The sequence below is a fragment of the Melozone crissalis genome, unplaced genomic scaffold, assembly GCF_028551555.1.
Source record: "Melozone crissalis strain CALT ecotype California unplaced genomic scaffold, PUWL_Pcris_2 ptg000006l_1, whole genome shotgun sequence".
NCBI classification, from domain to species: domain Eukaryota; kingdom Metazoa; phylum Chordata; class Aves; order Passeriformes; family Passerellidae; genus Melozone; species Melozone crissalis.
In genome coordinates this window covers 55,603,513-55,622,728 of record NW_026535784.1, presented here as the reverse complement: position 1 = coordinate 55,622,728, position 19,216 = coordinate 55,603,513, and the positions used below count along the sequence as shown (strand labels likewise).

Sequence of the window (19,216 nt, the reverse complement as noted above, 5' to 3'; positions counted from 1 at the left end):
ATGGAAATGATATGGAAAGGAACTGTCCTAATTACCACATTCCTGCTTCTGTAGGACCATTTCCAAGGACAGGTCCTCACCAAGCTCTCATCAGCATGATTCCTTTGGTTTGTGCACCAGATAGACGTCAGGTGATAACAGAGGGCTGACCTTTGGTGCAGTGTGATTTTAAAATAAAGCAAAAATACTTCACACCAGTGACAGCCACTCAGGCTGTGACGTTTACAAATGAGTTCCTGATCTGAAGCTAGCTAGAGATGTACCTTAACCTTGGAATTTAATTTGGAATGTCATGTACATGTATGTAAATCATATATATGTTTTTGTAGATATGTTAATTGTGTGATAAATACAAAAAATAGCTGGATTATGCACCTTACATCTCGTGGTGTCTCAGCATGTTTACTGCAGCCAGAGGCATCATTGTCCATGATGTGACGTGGTAGTTCAGTGGAAAAGTGTGGGAATGGTTTTTAGACTTTTTTATAGAGATGTCCTGAGTCAAATCAAGGTAGAACATCACAGTAGGTGATCGAGATCAGGTTAATCAGCCTGCAGGTGAGCTGACTCCCAGGTTGTGTGGCTGTTTACACTCCAGTGCAGACTGCTCTCCTGAGTGCTGCCTGGTGCTTAGCATCCAAAAATAGTTTTAGCTTGGGGATTTTTTTCCCCTCCTCAGGTTCCTCATTAATTTTGAGTCCTGAGTGACAGTGATTATTATTTTAAATGAGAGTTTTCTCTGCAGAAGTGTTTCAGCAGGGTGGAAGTTATTTCTTGTGTTTTTCTCTCTCTTTTTCCTTTGCTCCCCATCTATAATAAGCAGAGGCAACTTTTGCAGTGGAATCTAGATATTTTTATGATCTGCTAAGATGCCTCATCAAGAGTGTTGTACTGACAAGCTATTATGCACCCAAAAAAGTTTCTCTTAGAAGTTTTTCGTAACCACAGACAGATGTTTTCAGTGCAAGTTACCAAAAACTCTGCTGAGATTCTATGGGGAGTTCTTTGATCTAGTTCCACACAGGCTGCAAATCCCCATTCCAAGCACCTACAATTTGCTTCTCCTTCAGCACCAAAAGCCTCAGACTCAGATTGGTTTTCTGGCTTAGCTGGGAGTGTCAGACTGGAGGCAGGGGTAGGAAACCAATGACTTGGGGTTCTGTTCTGAGAAGTGCTTGTTTCTCTCTGTGTTTGGAAGAGCTGTCAGTTTGTTGTGCTGCTGGAGCCTTGGACAGGCAACAAGAGGTTGTTTACTGTAATGAATGACTTGCTGTTTTTATGAATATTTACCCTTGATATTGGGGAATCAGTATGTTTAATTGTTGCTAGATGGAATAAATAAGTTGAGTGCAATTCAGGCTAAAAGCAGATAGGGTCTTTAGTTATCTGACTTTCCATTAAATTATGTTCATTGCAGGGAAATTGGACCAGGTGACCTTTCAAGTTCCTTCCAACCCAAACTGTTCTGTCATTCTGTGGTTTTTGTAGGATTTTCTAGAGCTGTTGAGTCCCAAGGGAAGAGCTCAGGACCCAGCAGTGAACTGGGTCCCTAGGTAGGGATATGTATTTTGAGCATCACAGAGTCTCTTCTCCACCTCCATGGGGCTGACAGCTCAGTACCCTGATGCTGACTGCTACAAAACATTCCTGTAAATTAGAGGGGTTATCTGTTAACCAGATAAATTAACTGAAGTGATCCCACACCTGTTGCTAGAGATACAATACAAAATCCATGTGGAATACTGTTATTAAAAGAGATGTCTAAGTTTCAAAAACAGCTCTGGGTGGTTCCTTCAAAAAGTGTAAGAAGAGTCAGAAGATGCATGCATTTAGTTTTTAATTTTACTTTTCAATACTATATGTGTGTTTCTGAGAAATAAAAAAAAATTGGCTTAAAAACAGAACTAAACTGACTTTGTGTCCAGTCACACCACAGAAATCATGCAGAGACTGAGCAATGATACTTTTGGTAGATCCTGGTCAGCAGTTCCACTGCTGGGCCATGCAGTATATCACAGTTAGAAAAAGTGGTTATCATGGTAAAAAGGATTAATTTTATTTAATTTGCAAAATGTGAGGCTTGCTCTTTCTCTCCTGAAGAACTGGGCCACGCTGAGGTCACTGGAGTGCATCTGGGTGTCCTGCCATTCATGGTTAAGGTAAATGGGCTTAGGCAATGTGTGTGTTAGGAAGCACTTACCATAACCAGCTCCTCTGGGCAGGTTGTTTATTCCAGGTGAGTGATACAGCTGTGCACAGCCTGTGCTTGACCTGCCTGCTTTGGGACTGGCTTTAATTGAGCTCTCTGAGCTCCCATGTCACTAATTACTGGGAAACAGAGTTTTCTCCTTGCTTTTTGCCATGAGACAAAACTGTCTCTCTTCCCCACGCTCTCCTGGTTTACAAAATGGTGCTCACCCAGAACTCCCCACTTGTGGGGAAAAAACACTTGGTCGTTTTCACTTGGCAAAATATTAGCTTCTTATTTTTCCTTTACAAACAGAATTCCTGCTACCATCAGTGAAAATTGTAAGGAGATTCTCCAAAGACTTCTAGGTCAATGGAAGCCTTTCTTTGCCTTAGTTGGATTTTAATTTATAAGCATGTAAAAGAGATAAGAAATCCCTAATTATAATTTACTAATGCGTTTTAAGACTCTTGTTACCGGAGGCTTCTGTAGAAATGGAGTTTAATAAGGCTGGTAGGGCTGCAAGAACTCATTTTCTTCTGCACTGAGCCCTGGGTCAATTAGAAATAAGCCTACTTATCTATTATACTTTACAACAGCCCTGTACACCAACTGTCTTGTTCTTTAAACTCTTTCAAGATGCCACTCTTTGATGGAGCTTCATCCATCCCAACATTTGCAGAATTGGGTATTTCAGCCTTGAGTGGGTCCATGACAGGACAAGCAAACTCCCTGTTAAGAACAGGGGAGGCAACATCCTTCAGAAATTTCTGCATCTCTCTAATGCATTTTTTCACTCTGATCGGTGATTAATTCAGCAGAGGTTTTAGGTCAATGTGCATACTGATGTCTATGTGTGTATAGACAGACAGAAAGTGGCTTCTATGAGTAAAGAAACAAAACAATTTACCCAATATTTAAGACAAGAGAATCCAGACTGCAACAGAAGTCTAAATCAGTATGTAGTATCCAGGAGGGTTTCTGGGAATTGCATGCTTTTTGTTAGGGGGGGAAAATAAAAAAATATTTTGTTACTCAGTATCAATGTAGCAATTTGTTTTATGGTGTTTCAATAGCTCAGGCTCAGGTAGCTCAGGCTGCTGGTGAGCAAGTGGGCAAAGCCAAGGGGGAGGAGAAATGTAGCCAGTTTATTGTACTGTATAGGTGTTGCAGTAGGTACTGTAATGCCTTGGAATGTGTGGATGGAGGGGAAACCCACTTTGTTCCCCCTCTTTGAGAGCAAGGGGAAAAAAGGGTGATGGGAAGTGGAGGTTACTGCTAAAAAATTCATCTGCATGATGGTAGGTGTGTGGAACTTTGGTTTTCTGTTTTTATCTGTGTGCATTAATACAGTAACATATCTGGTGTCAGAGGTTTCTTACTTTTGTAGGCATATTTATCTGCTCAGGTTGTCAGAGTGCTTGGCAAAACCAGAAAGAATGTATCACTCTAAACATTTTTACAGGATTTCAATATGTTTTGCTTGAAGAAAAATAGAAAATCAGTAGATGAGCCAGAAATACCCTGCAAGAGTCTGCTCCCTCTCGTCTTCTGGACTGTGTTTACTCCTTATCCTACACTGGTGTTTGTTGCGGGAGGCAGGTTTGCAAAATTTGTAGGTGTGGCACGCTGACGTGGGAAAGCGTTTGGTGTGCAGGTCCTTGGAGTCTGGGAATCCTGCGAGCCTCTGTGGCACATCCCGTGTCAATCCCGCAGCATCGCAGGCTGGGTTGCCATGGGGACCGGGGCTCTCCGCAGTGACAGTGACGATCCGCCCTAACGCTGCCATCCTATCGCGGGCAGGGAACGAGCCCCGCCGCTGATCCCTGCCGGCCCGGCCGTGCCCTGCGCTCGCAGGCTCCTCCTGCCTTTTGTCCTGCCTTTGCTTTGCAGCCGAGCTTCTGGATGGTCTGCAAAACACCAAGAGCTGCCTGGAGACATCTTTCAAAAAGCCGAGGGGAGGGTGGGACAGGGACACCCTGGGAGGAATAGGGCTGGGAGAAGGGCAATGGGGAAATACTGCTGTGGGGCAAGGGCAAAGCACTGAGGAAGAGAGATGGTGAGACTGCTGCCAAAAGGCATAAGGAGATGTCAGTAGATGACCCTTGAGTCCAGGAGCTGATTTGGAAGGCAGATGCCAAGCTGGCCTTACATACAGCTCTTGCTGATGGGAGGTTATTCCCTTCCTGTGTGTTTTTTAAACTGTCTTATCTAAGACACATTGTGTATTTCACCGTTCCTGAATGCAGCCTGGTGCAGTCACAAATGGTGACACTGCTGATGCTGGCTGGTGACACAGTAGTACAACAGCACAACAGCATTTCTGAGCATCCAGACATTCCCAGGAGTAAGTCTAAGGACAGCTGTGCATAAAGATGAAAAAGTGCCAGAAATAAGGGTGTGTTCTCATGCAGACCTCTGGTGGCGACGCTGTGCTCTATTTTTCCATGATAAATATGACTTTTACAGGGCACAGCTAGACCTGAGTTACATGTGAGTTTAATCAGCAGGGAAGGGCAGTGTTCTTGTTGGGCTGGTTTGGAAATGGGATGTCCAAGATGTGGGATCATGAGGAACAGAGCAAAACTGCACATTTAGGCAACTGAGCACTGCCCTGGAGTTGTGAATTCTGACTTTGTTCTCCTCAGAGGTCCTGTACTGCTGCTCACATCAAAAACTTGGCTTATCAAGGACAGCCAGCAGTTATGTGTTCCCTCCAATCACAGCTTGGCTTGTGATTCATGGTCTACCTGGACAAATTCTGAGCATCCATTGTGGCAAATGAAGCCCATAGAAGTGTCACTTTTGCAGTACAAATGCTGCATGTAATGAATGTATTGCGGAAAATAATGTTCAAAGTGTTTCTGGTTGATGCAGACAAAATCAGAGAGTACATTTGGCCTTATAAATTGAAGATGAAGTGCCTTTCATGTCCCAAAGCTGTGCTTGAAAATAAATGCATTAGTAGTTATTACAGATGTACACACACACACACATATATATATATATATATAAAAAATATATATATATATAAAAGAGGGAGAACTACAGAAAGACCTGTAAGGGAGTTAATAATTTAGTCATCAGAAATCAGATTTATCATTCTGAATGAAAGCCATTCTGCCCTCCATTGGGCATCAAGGAGAAAATAACTGCTCAAAGCTATTTTTTAAGTGTGTGCTGCCTGGGCCTGCTCACTGAAGGGGGCAGAGGTCACACGAATATGTAGTGAGTGATCCTTAATTACAGCCTATCTCACAGGACACGTGTGTAATGGGGCTGAATAAAGATTATGGTATTAATTAGGAGTTTTTTAGGTTTTGAGTGCTTGCCTTTGCAACCTAAATGTTCTTACACTGTGCACTGTTTTATGCACATGTATGCATGCCATGATTGTAAAAGTGTGAGTCTTCTTAGCACCTGTATTAATCTTTAAGAAATAGTTATTAATAACAAGCTGTTCTAGCAATACCCTTTGCAGTGAAGAGATGCATGTGTTCTTTGGATCTGATATTCACCAAGATTTTTTGTGGTGCAGTTGACTCCCTGCAGTTGCTGAAAAGCTCCCAAGAAGGAACAGCCAAGAGCAGCTTGAGGGGTCTCACCAAGGAGCCTCGTGGCTCCTCATGGCATCATTTTGCACAGTGAGCACTGTGTTCAGCTCCCAGATCACAGGGGTTAATTTCCTATTTGAACCTGTCCTGATGAGGAGATTGTTGGAACTCAGTACATCCCCCTGGGTGTCCAGAGTTGCTGGAACCCCTGCCAGGGTGCTTGGAGACCCTGGCACGCAGCCCAGAACACCTGTGGGTTTGATTATGACCATGGAGCAAGTTGCCAGCTTTGTATGAAGACCTGAAAGCCACAGAATTTTAAGTAGTGTAACAATAAAATTATCATTGGGCGAAAAAGTAGATTTTGGGGATTTTTAGAATAGGGGTTTTGGGGACAAGATGGAGGGACTTGGGCGTGTCCAGCCTTTCTTCTTCTCGTTCTCTATCTCCATCTTCTGCTGTGATGCTGGCACTTTGGGATTGGTTTAGAATAGAAGTTCACTGTCTAACATAGGTGATAGCTATTGGAAAGTGATTGTAAACATGTTATATGTAGTTTGTAGTATAAAGAGAACAACACTGCCCCAAGAGCAGTCAGAGTGCCGCTGGCTGTCCTGCTGAGCGGACCTTGGCTGGACAGGAGAAAAACTTTTATAGATAATATAAAATAAACAACCTTGAGACCGAAAACTGAAGAACTCCAGTTCATTCTTCGGACGTGCGGGATGAAACAGAGTTTTCACGCATCTCGGGGCTGCAATAACCGGCAAACTCCCGAGAGGAGATCAGAGAAGAGAAATGGTGCTAGGTGTGCTTCTGTGCACCTCAAAAGGACAAGGATTTCGTGTTGTTTCTCATGTGGTAGCATTTTCTTGCACAGCCCCCTCATGCTTCTCCTAGGTTACAGCTGCATCTTCCCCCACATGTCTCACCTTGAGTGCATTTCTGTGTGGTGCAAGGTTAAGTACCTATCTCACCATTTAGGATGTTGTGGGAGGTGAGACCACACATAGAATCCTGCCAAACACATTTTTGTTGCACAAGTTCCATTTCCCAGCATAAGAACAGGTTAAAACAGCAAGAGTGAATCAATCTGGGAGAAGAAATAACAGGACAGAATAGCAATAATCAGGTTTCTTGTACTCTCCTGTACAGACTGGCAGCTGAAGTCACCATTCCTGCACACACATGCAACAGTCCCCTTACACATGACTGCACAGCAGCAGCTATCTGAGATCATACAGAGCAAAAGCCAGCAGGAGACTTTGCAAAGGTTACTTCTCTGTCCTTGCTGGGTACAGTTTTCTCTCTGCCTCTGGGGAATGATGAGGTTGTGGAAATCACTGTTCTCCAAGGCACCTGTGTTTATGGCAAAACCCAACTTGTTTTGCATTTGAAAGATTTGTCCTTCCTGTGTGTCAAAAGGGATCGCTAAATCCCAAAGGCATTTCTGCTGAGGGCTGGTGAGAAATCCTGTGTTGTTCTCTCCCATGGGGAAACTCTCTGTGCACTGTGTGCAGTTACACCATAGATTGTATGATGTAACCTCCTCCATGTGTTGAACCACATCAGAGCAGCAAGTTTGGAGAAATTAGAAAGGTATCATGGTGCAAAAAGCAAGAGGCACTGTGCTCTGTCCTGGGTACTGCAGAGAGCGGTGGAAGCAGAGAGGTTAATCTTAAATGAATGTAAAATCACATATGTCAGGGTCATAGGATCTGTTTGTGTCTGTGTGCACCTCTCACGCTACAATTAACACTTTAGGGTCACTGTAAGGGATGGCTGTTGTTTCTGGTTGTTGCAGTGGGAATTGTTTAGACAGGAAAAGCACCTGGGGAGCCCTGGGTGGTTGTTGCCAGGCAGAGAGAACTCTGGGCAGTAGGCAGGAAGAGCAGCACCACCATTCTAATACCAGGGAGTCAGGGCATTGCCTGCAGATTTTCCTTAAAATTAGTGTGTTAAAATACCTTGGGTATCATTGTAGAATCATGGAATAAATTTGGTTTGGAAGGGATTTGAAAGGCCTCTTAGTTCAAACTCCCTGACATGAGTAGGGATGTTGACAACTACATCAGGTTCATCATCAGCTCTTCTCCTTAGTTTTACAGTAGTATTTCTGTAAGGAGGCACTCAGGATGGTTTGCTGTTCTGTTTTCCTCTTCCTGCTTGCTCCAAAGTGGCAGAACACAAACAGGTGGCACCTGTCTACCAGGGTTATGGTAAGAGGAGAATGGGATCAGTGGTTGTAGCAGTTTCAGGACAGTAGAATTGTCATTTCACTGCTCTGGAAGAGATAAAACATGGAGGGCACCCTTCCCAAGAGAAGCTTAAAATTAGTGACAAAGTAGTTTATTTTTTATTTGAAGCAGTAAAAACCAGTTGCCCAGTGGACAGCTTTTTATTCCTCCCAACTGCATTGAAGTAATATTAAACAGTATTGCCTGTGTCAGAGCCTGAGAACACAGCTCAAGGCAGAGTGAAGTGCTGGCGCCCGGAGATCAGGCACCTGCTTTTCCTTAGACCGGCAGAGCCGGGCCGGCTGGGGACAGACAGGGCTGGAGTGCCACCGTGTGGTGCTCAGCACCAGCGTTGCCAATACACTCGGGGAAAACATTATTTATTGGTGGGGAAAAAACCCCAAGTGTTAAGGAAACCTTTCCTTTCTCCTTGCTTGGCTCTTTCACTCCTGGCTCCTCTGCACTCCTGCAGCAGTGCAGAGGATGCTGAGCTGTTACAGTGTTAGTGATTTCTCTCTGCCACACCTTCCCTCTCCTCAGATGTTGAATTAAAGACTGATTTTTGTTAAGAAAGCCCTCTGCTGCATATCCTTGTGTCCTCAAGGAAGAGAAAGGATGCCTAAAGGAGGGGAAGGGACTTGTAAATCCTGTCTGCTGGCTGGTTGCAGTTACAGAGGGGTGAATCCTAGGGATTGTGTTGTTCTACCTAGGATTTTGGAAAGTTTGCAAATGTTTCTCTTCAGATTGGAAAAGATGATGTCTCAGGATATCTCTGCAATGTGGAATGGTGGACAATACAGTGACCTTGAAGCCAGCACCAACAAAGACCAGATAAGCATGAGAGCACAAGGCTAAAACTGAACCCAGCTGAAAGATGAGGCACAAAGTGCTGAGGTGCCTTTGCTGCGTTTACACCTGACCAGTGAGCTCTGCCATGGGGATGTGTTGGCTGACTCAGTGCTCTGGGAGCCTGCTCCATTGCACAGTGTCAAATCTCTGTCAAAAGACTTGTGGTTGTGGCTTTACTTGGAGATTTTAGATTCAGAGAGCTTTCTGAGGTCCCAGATGAATATATTAGTGCTTGACTAGTCTGTTCCTTCTTTTTTTGGGAGCTGTTCTACTTTACATAAATAAGTGTTTTAATTGGGCCATTAATTCATTGAGGTGATAGGACACCTGGGATTTTAAATCTAGGTTTCTCACATCCTTGGCAATGTGTTAAATGTTAGGTAGTGTTTGTCTGTGTTATCTCTCACTGCAAAGTCCAGCTTCTGCCTTTTCCATACAGGCCAGTTAACTCCTACGGTGAAAACCCATTGTGTGCAATTGTGCCAGCAGCTTGTCTTGAAAAAAATCCTCTGTCTTGAAAGGAGTTCTCAGACTGGCAGCTCTGTGAGCCAGGAGGGAAGATCACCTCTATTACACACTCTGCTCTCAGGTGCACGAAGAGGGCAGAGTAGAATTAAAATGCTGTTGTAATGCAGTGCTGGCTGTTGTGGAGATAGAAGCTTGTTTTGCTCTTTGCAAGAGCTTGAGGGTGATAAACTGAGGGAAAGCCAGGGATGAAGTATGTCTTTGGTCTAGATCGAGATGTTTACAGTTCTTTTTGTCTGTCTTTGTAATATGAAGTCTCCACTTGCTGCCTTTAACCCTTTCCAATGCAGACCTCAGCCTTAACCCATGTGAATGAATCATCTGCCCTTTTGCCACGTATGTACAAATGGTGTGTCCAGCTCAGATCTGGACCTCTGGCAGCTGAGGGCCAACTTTGCTTAGATTTGTGTAGAAGTATTTCCAGCCCAGGTCCACCTCAGTGCACAACCAATTTAGCCCCAGTCAGGCAAATGTCTGATTTCCAAATGAGAGCATCTCTTTTGTGACTTCCAGAGTAAGGACAAGGAAATGGGTAAATTGCCAGAGTCTTTATTCATCATTTTCAGTGCTGTTGTCTTGGTGAAATGTGAAGTCACTGAGTGTTGTAGGAATAGTGATGAACACAGCTGAGTTCCAGCAAGGCTCCCAGTTACATCAGGCCTGTCAGATGTCAGCGTGCTTTTGCAAGGAGGTGTTTTTGGTAATGTTCTCTGCAGTGCATTTTCATGTCCTCATAATAGTAAGAGGTTGTTTGGGAAAGTGGTTCAGATAGCTCCCTTTTTGTAAGATCTTTATTCCCAAGGCTCCTGAGAAGTCACTGAGTGTTTTTCAGAAATTGTTCTTGTTAGAAAGATACTACTTTTCAAAAGTGAAGGTGATTAATCTCGACAGAACACTGCCTCTGTTCTGTGAATTGGGAGCCATTCCTGTTAGTTGTTTGAAAAGACATATTCTTCATCCTCATCTTCCCCAGGAAGGAATGGAAATGGAAGGCACTTGAGGAACAGGTTCGTGGTAATACGTACTTTGTGTGAGATGTATCTGCTGATTCTGGGTAGTGCTTTGTTTCACACAGCTGAAGGTGTACTGGCATGGACAAGCTCTTAAACCTGATGAGTTAAATGAAAGAAAATGCTGTGCATCAAATACATATTTCTCTATGTGTGTCTTTGAGGAGTTTTTCAGTTGATGGTGCCATAAACACAGGCCTGGAAGCCAAAGCCTGAAAATTATACTACAGTATTACTTTTAAGAAGGACAAGGAAAAAGCCAGTATTTGAAAGTGAGATTTGCATTACACTTTTAAATCATAGAAGGATAACAAGTTACATCCTCTGTGATTTCTGAGGAATCTGTGTATTTAGCTGACTCAAAAATTCCTTTTAAAATTTGTACTACTTAGGAAAGTTATTTGTAATAAGTTATGAAATGCTTTGAAAAGGTCACCTGGCAGGTGCTTGCTGAAGAAGGTAAACGATGGCTCAGAGACCCACAGAAGCTCAGGAAGGAGGCAGGGCCCTTCAGCAGTGCCCTGTACCCTGGTCAGAGGCCCAGGTGTCTTGGCTGATTTGCTGTTGAGATCTGAGTTTCTGGCTTTTGTCATGCAGGGAAAAAAGTCTTCAGTTCTGCTGCCTTGGGTGTTTGGATCTTCTCAGGTGCTTCCTCTAGAAATTCCCCTGTAGTCTGTTTGCTTGGACTTCACAGAAATACCAAGGATTTCACAGTGGTTGTGCTACAGGGAGTGTCTTGTTCTGTCTCACCCTAAACCAGGGCTGTGTTTCAGCTGTCCCAAAACTTTGTGCTTGGGCTGCTTTGAAGCTGAAATATCTGTCACAGGGCATGTCAGAATCGTGGCCAACAGGTCAAGGCAGGTGCCTGTTCCCCTCTGCTCCCCTCCTGTGAGACCCCAGCTGGATCCTCCAGCCCTGAGGGGCCTGGCACAGGAGGGACTTGGATTTGTTGGGGCAGGCACAGAGGAGGGCATGAAGATGCTCAGTGATGGAGCAGTGCTGCTCTAGAGCCAGGCTGGGAGACTTGGGGGTGTTCAGCCCAAAGAGGCTACAGGACGGCTGGAGAGGGGCATGCAGGGCTACAATAACTGAGAAAAGGGTGGTTTTGGAGTGAATATCTAGGAGAAATTCTTCCCTGTGGGGGTGCTGAGGCCCTGGCAAGGGGTGCCCAGAGAAGCTGTGGCTGCCCCATCCCTGGAAATGTCCAAGGCTGGGTTGGACGGGGCTAGTGGAACGGACTGGGGTACTGGAAGGCGTCCCTGCCCATGGCAGGGCATGGGGCTGGATGAGCTCTAAGGTGCCTCCGACACAAATCGCTCTGTAGCTGTAGGAAGTGTGAATCCAAGGCTGCTTTAGCCTGGCTTGGCCAGGAGAGGGGGATCGTTTGCCATCCATTCCTCGTGCCCTCCTGGTGGGAAGCACAACGCGGACGTGCTTCCCGTGCCTCCATGTTTCCAGCGGAAACCAGCCTGTGCCGCAGGAAACACATCTGCCTTGCTTAGATGTACAAACCTGACTTTTCAGTGGCTGCAGGGGGACCAGGATGGGTCCCTAGCGGCTCCTGACCCCTCGGCTTTGCGCTCCTGGTGTTTCCCTCCGCTCCTGGTGCATGCCCGCCCCAGGCGCTCTCCAGGGTGCTGGGCTCTCTCCAGGGTGCTGCACCAAAGGCCCGAGGGGAGCACACAGCGCTCGGCCTTGGGATTCACTCTGTAGCAAATTCCGTTCGTTCTTTTACTGTCCTTTCCAAAGAAATGCCTGCTTAAGGCGCCGTTTGGCTGTGTAAATGGAATTCAGTATTCCATAGGCAATAATGCTGTGTCTGTACTGGTTTGGTCACACACTGGGACCACTGAAATTATTTGGTGGGGGAAGAGACTCCAAAAGTAAAGGAATCTCACCATCTTTCCTTGGTGAGGCAAAGGTGGAACCATCTGGCTTAGAAAAAATGTTCTATGCGTTACTGATATGGCTGATATTTGGGGTGTGTTTTAGATAGTGTCTGGGAGCTTTTGAGAATCCTTAGTGCAAAATGTTATCCTCTGGTTTTATAAACAACTAGCAGACAGGTCTTCTCTTGTTAGAAACAGTGGGGAAATCCATGTCTGTACATACTAAATAATAATTGTGTAAGTGGCAATCAGTCAAGCTTTTGATTTGGTTGCTGTGAGTGGGTAACCTTTGAATTTCAGGCAGGCAGAGCCCGTTCAAACATGAACTTGTGTTGCCTGGTCCAACACTGAAGTGCAGGCACACTACTACACATAACAGCAAGGTTGCTTAAGCAGAGCTGATTATGTGCAGCAGCAAGGTTGCAACTGAAAGGATTTAGAGTGGATGAGATGTGGGTCACACTGGCTTAAGGCTTCCAGTGGCAAACAAGTCAGTTTTCCTGTTACAAGCTCTTGCTGCCCTGCTGTAATTATTTTTTCATATATTTCTAGTTAATAAAATTATATTTATTTACATCACCCTCTTGGCTTTGAGAGAATAGAATTCTGTTTACAGATCAACAGATGTTTCTGTTAACCTCTTTATACTACACCCAGCACTGTAGTTCAGCCGCATTATTGTAACAGGATGATTTGTGAATGAAGCAAGCTACTTCATCAGGGAGGTCAATTGGGTTAGAATGGGGAGCCCTCCTTTTCACTCCTCAGGTTGGTCGTTGGCAATATTCCCCTTGTTTCTGGGAAAACAGGGTAATAGAAACTTTTAAATTACAAGTGGTAGGATCGATCTGTCAGGGACACAAGTGACATATATGCAGGTATCTTTCAGTGTGAAACTCGCTTTTTGTGGCTCTTTCCCAGATAATTACCTTTAAGCTTGAAAGTGTGCTGTATCAGGACGCAGGGTTAGAGAAGGAGCATTCCCTCAGGCTGTTGGAGCACTTGTCTGTGGCACCAGGTGGTACTGGGGGAGCAGCAGGCTGGAAGCAGAGCCCAGCAAGCTCCCCTGCTCTGTGGTGGTGGCTGTGGTGACATTCCAGGTGCTGTGAGTGCAGCAGGCACCAGGCTGGGAAGCCGCTCCTGCAGCAGCTGGAGCTCTGCCCCTTTGCAGCAGGTCCAGACAGTTAACTGCAGGGGTGAGGGAATGTCAGGGGTGAGCCTGGGGAGTACAGTCTGCCCCTTGGGAATCACACCCAGCAGGTTTGAAGAACCTTCACAATGGTCCCTTGGATCCTTTTTGTGTTACCAACAGCTTCTGCCCTCACAGGGCCAGAACCAAACACAGTAAGCAAAGATGAAAGCAAAGGTGAAAACAGGTAGGGCAGGGAGGAAGATGGGAAGGCACATTGCAATGTTGGATTAAACGATCAAGGTCCTGTTCCCAAACCCATTGAAATCAATAAAATGTCTGCTGTTGCCCTTAGTGAGCCATTGCAGGAGGCCCTGTTTGACTTAGTTGGAATGTGACATCAATATTTTCAATCAATATGAAAACAAATACAAGTGGAGCAATAGTTGGAGTTAATGCAACTTAGGGATCATTGGAAAACCACAGGATGGGTGTGCTTGCTAGAAATACCTATCTGTGTTTTATTTAGGATTCTGATGAAACAAATGTGCTTCTTGAATTGCCAACTTGCATGCAGGTGGGATACCTCTACCTCATAATTGGGGTATTTCTTTAAATCAGAGACATCAGCCTCTGCAGGGCCTTTCTACATCATTTTCTTGGTGTTAGGGAAGTTGTTGGTGTATGCAAAGCCTTTCTTTGCCATGGCACAACTGGGGCAGCAACAAAGGCTGACTGTAAGGATTTTCATTATTCTATAATGGGAATTGTCTTATCTTGGGTCCTTGCTGGTCTGTAAGCACTCACCTGTGGCAGTGGTACTTTGGATAATTAGTTGAGCAGCAGAACTTGGCCTTCCTATGTTGTGGGTGCTGGAAATTCAGGAAGGTTCAGAGACAGGCTGCACAAGTTCCTGGAAAACAGCTGGTGAGGATGGCTGTGTAACTGGAAATGCCTGGCACAAATGCCCAGCAGTCTGAAACAAACAGAACCTGCTGGAGTACTTGAAGTTATCATCCACATTTGTGCTTTTCTACTCTTTGTTAGGTACCCAATTTTGACCTTTATTGGAGCCAGAAGGCTTTGGTCTCATCCCACAGTGACTGCTCTTATTTTACTAGGAACATATTATCTCATTTTCTTTGTCCATGATATAGGAAAAATAATTTTATAAGAGCAGATGACCATTTTCAGTAACTCTCCCAAGATGAAGGTAGCTAAGCAGTGTCTCTTTTTCTCCCCTGGGTTAATTATTAGTTGCATTTAACGTTTGTCACTATTGAACTGAAGACCTTCAAGACAGAAACCTGCTCTCTGTGTGTCGGTGGTATTTGAAATGTTGCTGTATCATCTGTGATATATTCTTGGTGATGACCACTAGAGGTGGCAGTGCTGTGATCTATACTCTGGTGAACTGACAGAAAAGAAGGGAAAGATGTTAAAATTGGTATGATTTAGGTCCATTCCTACCTCAACTTGCCTCTTTTCATTTCTTTGGTATTGCTTGCTTTTCAATTAATAAAATAGATATACTCAAGGTACAGAACAAGTCAGGACATAGTTTTAAATATCGTCTTATCCGATCTAGTTCAGTGTCACTAATTTCCAGCACAGAACTTTGAGAAGACCACATTGGTTTTGCATATCGAGTAAAATAAGAATGAGAGAATGTAGAGCTTTTCTTTTAAACCTTAGTATATTTTCTCTCAGGAAATATAAAATGAAACCTATACAGCATGGATATGTGCTTGCTAACTTACTTCCAGTGTTATTGTACCTTTAGAACTACATACCTATAGGATAACTAGTATGTGACTAGTAACTATGGGTGTGGGTTAAACAGTGAGTGAGACAGGAGGCAATTTCTAACTGTAGCCTGTGCTTCCATAGTTAGCTTTGTGCTTTTTACTTTCTGCAAGGATTACTTTGCTGCTTTTCTAGGAATACATAGTCCTGTAGGCACTGAAATGGCTGGGTATGCTAATACACACAATCCCTAGGAATACTTTTAAATAGTTGCAGAGGGAAGGCCTTTACCTGTGCTTGTGGGTGGAGGTGAGCTAATTCAGTGAGCCAGGGCTCTGCTTTCCAGGCCACTCAGAGCTGTGTGCCCACCTCCAAGCCTGGCCTAACCTGTCCTGCCTCTTAGCAAGGAGCAGAAATTTAAATAGGTGCACAATTTGTAGGAACAGGCATGATGGTTGCTGCAGATTTTGTGAAATACCTCGTGCATGTACCTGTGCAGTATTGTGTACGACTTACATGGGCATTGCTTTGGAGGGAGCCTAATTCCCTTAGGGAATTGTAACCTGCCTTGTCCGAATGGGTTTGCCATGACAGTAGACAAAATACTGAGTTGTCCAGTTTTCATCCTGGCCGACTATTGCCTAGGACAGCCTTTTCCCACTTTTAGCTGTTTGAAACTGGTTTTGATTTCCAGGCAGTTTCCTGAATATTCTAGAGCTTAGAACTGGAAACAGCAGTCTCCATTCTGGCTATGAAGCTTTTCCCACTCTGTCAATGCCTCCCCTTTTTTCTGCATGTTTGGAACAACTTGGAGTCACACTTCCTCAGCATGGCTCCTAGGCTTGGTTTTAACTTTGTTTTTGCACTACCCACGTGATTTATGTGGAGAGAAGCTCATTTTTGTGAGCTGGACCCCTGACAATGGATATGCTTCAGGGGAGAGAATCACTTGTGTACATCCTGTCTTTTTGTACTCAATTACTGCTGGGTTTCACCCACTAGGTTTTTATAGACTGCAAATACTGATTTGCTCAGCAAACCCAGTCTGTCTTCCTGAAAGCTGGCAGGTGAAGCCTAGTGCTGGTCACAGCTGTGGCCATTGCAGCCCTGCAGTGCCAGCCCTGAGTGTCTCAGCTGGTGGGGCAGGCCAGAGAACAGAACCTGGGGACTCTGAAATCAGCACATCAGGTCAGGAAGCTGATGCTTAATGCCAGCTTGGGAACAGGCAGACAGGAGCTGGAACCCCAGTGAAGAATCCCCATCTTGGTGTCTCAAGATGGGGGAGATCTCTTGGTGAGGTTCATCACTTGGAGGCTGCTCCCAGATCACACAGGGCTCTGGACATGCTGAAGCCTTATGGGCTTTGTTATCCCAAATGGGAATTTGTTGAATCTCACGAGTTCTGTATTTCTACATCCTGAGCTGAGGATGACACATGCATTTCAGAGAAAACCCACCCTTTTTCTGGAGCTGTGTTCTTCTGTTATTGTGCATCTGCCCACTCTCCCACTCCCCTCCCACACATGGTTTGTGACAGCATCGCTGTATGTTCTGCTCTTCTCATGTAGCACCTCCACAATACGTTTTCTATGTTTAGGGGAAATTGCTCAGTCTCCATTTTTACTTGAAAATGTAATCTTCAGACTGATGTCTGCAGAAGAATTTGTTTATCTTAGAATCTCTATCCATAATGCTCCATAATGCGATGATAAGCCTGTTCCTTCTTTTTTTTTTTTTTCCTTTTTTTTTTTTTTTTTTAGGAAAATATGTCTAAGAATATTTTTTTCCTGCAGGGACATAAGCTGTGTCAAATATTGATACTTTATGTTCTTCTCCCCAGACAAGATATACTCTTTCCAAAATAATCTATCAAAAGTAACTTTTTTTATTTTCTTTCCTTCCATATTTTTATGTCTCTTTAAGGTTAGGGAGGAAATGTTTGTGGTACATAGTAGTGAACTCATAGAGCTGCCCTGAAGTTCTTCTTTGCCAGTAATCCTAAAAGAATATTTGCTATCTTATTTCATTTTACTGGGCACCACTTGTTCAGTGCCAGTGTCTGATGTTTTTCTCTTGTGTGGCCTGGGTTAGAAGGTACATCAAGTCCTTGGTTAACTTGTAAGCAAGTTTCCTGAAAGAATAATAATTTGATACTGAGGTGATGAGCCTGTGTTTATCAATCATCAAAAGATGACAAATTGTTTGATAATAATGACTGCCATAAACCCTCCTGTGTATCAAACCCTACTGTGTGGACTGTGTTGCAGGATTTAAACTTTTAGTGGCTTAGACACCTTGAACCATGATCTGGGGAAATCCTAATCTGGGGTTTTTAAGTGTGATGGCTCATGATTTGGTCTTATTTTCAAACTTGTTTAAGATCCCATGAAGAGGTTGGAAAGATATCAGGAAAGTTCAGTTCTACACTACCAGCTGTTAATTTCTGGTTTACAAGTGATGGTACCTGTGAGGTTCATACAATGTGAAGAGGTCAAGGCATGCCAGAGTCCTGTCAGGGATCCCAATCTTCCCCCTTATTCTATTCCCATGGCTGCCTCCACCTGTCTCAGTGCTGTGGTGGCTGTTACTGCAGCCACTTGTGTTTTAGCCATAGCTTTGTGTAGCCTAGTTTTCTACAAATGGAACAACTGGGAGAAAGCCTGTACGAAGAGAGGAGCCAGAAAAAGCTTGGCTGACACTTCCTGCCCTGCTGCTTCCCATGCCTCCTTCCACTAGGGAAATGTGTTTTGTATTGAATGCATAGATCACTGGCTCAAATGCAAAATAGATCCCTGTTTTAAAGATGCTTTTATACTGCTTTGTAGCTTTCATATGTAATCCTTTGTGAAAATTTGGTCTGTGATATTTTCAAAATGAAACCTTATAGTAACCATAGAACTCATCAATGAGAATTAGTTCCATGGTGACAATCAGTGGTCCTGCTTCACATGAACTGGGGACCACCAAGTTCTGTGGGGTAGTAGGGCAGTGTGAGGGGGGAGTTCAGGCTGATCTATGAGCTGCTGTCACAGGAGGAGCTCTCAGGATGTCTGTCACTTGTGGTGGGACTGTGTTACAGAGGAATTCATGGTGCATGGCTCTAGGGACCATTCAGTACAATTCCCTGAAGTCAGGGGATGTATTGCAGAGGGGAGCTTGACTCAGGGAATTGTTTCTTTGGTTTCATGGGGTTTAGTGCTGGTGTCAGTGAGCTGCTGCATCCCTGTGGCTCTGGGGTGGTGACTAAGCCAGGGATGCAGACGGCTGTGCTGCATTGGGGAGTTCCATCCTGCCTCCCCCTCAGCACCTGCCTGAAGAGGCTGGAGCAGTGGTGCTGGAGGGAGTGGAGTGGGATCGGTTGTCTGCTAGCAACCAATGCAAAGCCTCTTTTGATCTACCCGGGGCCTGTTTTGATGAATAAAAGCTTGATGCTGATAGTGATAAGAGTTACCCGAGCAGGCGGTGGCAGAACTTTGATGTGCTGGTTTAGCCGGGCGTTAAGCAATGAGGAAATGACAGACCCATCTGTCTTGGATATTAGTGCCAGTAATTGGTGTTCCGTACCCGAATGATATTTGGGGAACGGGAGTGACTAAGTAGAGACATATTGTCACTGTCTCTCTTGGTCGCTGCTGGTCTGCAGGTACAAGCACTGTCCATCTTCAAGGCAGACCTTCAGAAGCTGTTTTAGGAAGTGCCTGAGAGCAGCTTTTGGGGTTGAAAAACAACAAGCATCACCCCTGGTATTATTTTTCCTTTGGTGGGGTTGAGCCGAGCGGGGCAGGCTGAGCCCAGATTACGCTGCGTGCTCTGTGCTGTCCCTCCTCGCTGCTGAATGCAGCTCTCTTGATGCAGCCTCACGTGGCTGCAGAGAGGCACAATGAGGATTTGAGCACTGCCAGCCCTTTCCAGGGGTCTCTCCCACTGCCTGCAGGTGAGCAGGCTGAGCCTGGGCTCTCCCAGCCCCGCGCATTTCCCTCCCGGCTTCCTACGGACCGCCTCGGCAGTGAGGGAGGATCGTGAGGAGGAGGAGGGGAGCAGCAAGGCGTGTGCCGGGCTCCGGCACAGCCGGTGGCAGCAGCAGCAGCA

General features: G+C 44.9%; 1 protein-coding gene across 9 annotated transcripts in view; it reads left to right on the top strand.

Moving 5' to 3' along the window:
- The window catches only part of ANK2 (ankyrin 2), a 273,624-nt gene that overhangs the window by 104,913 nt on the left and 149,495 nt on the right, over nt 1-19,216 (top strand). The gene's annotated exons all lie outside the window — the stretch shown is intronic.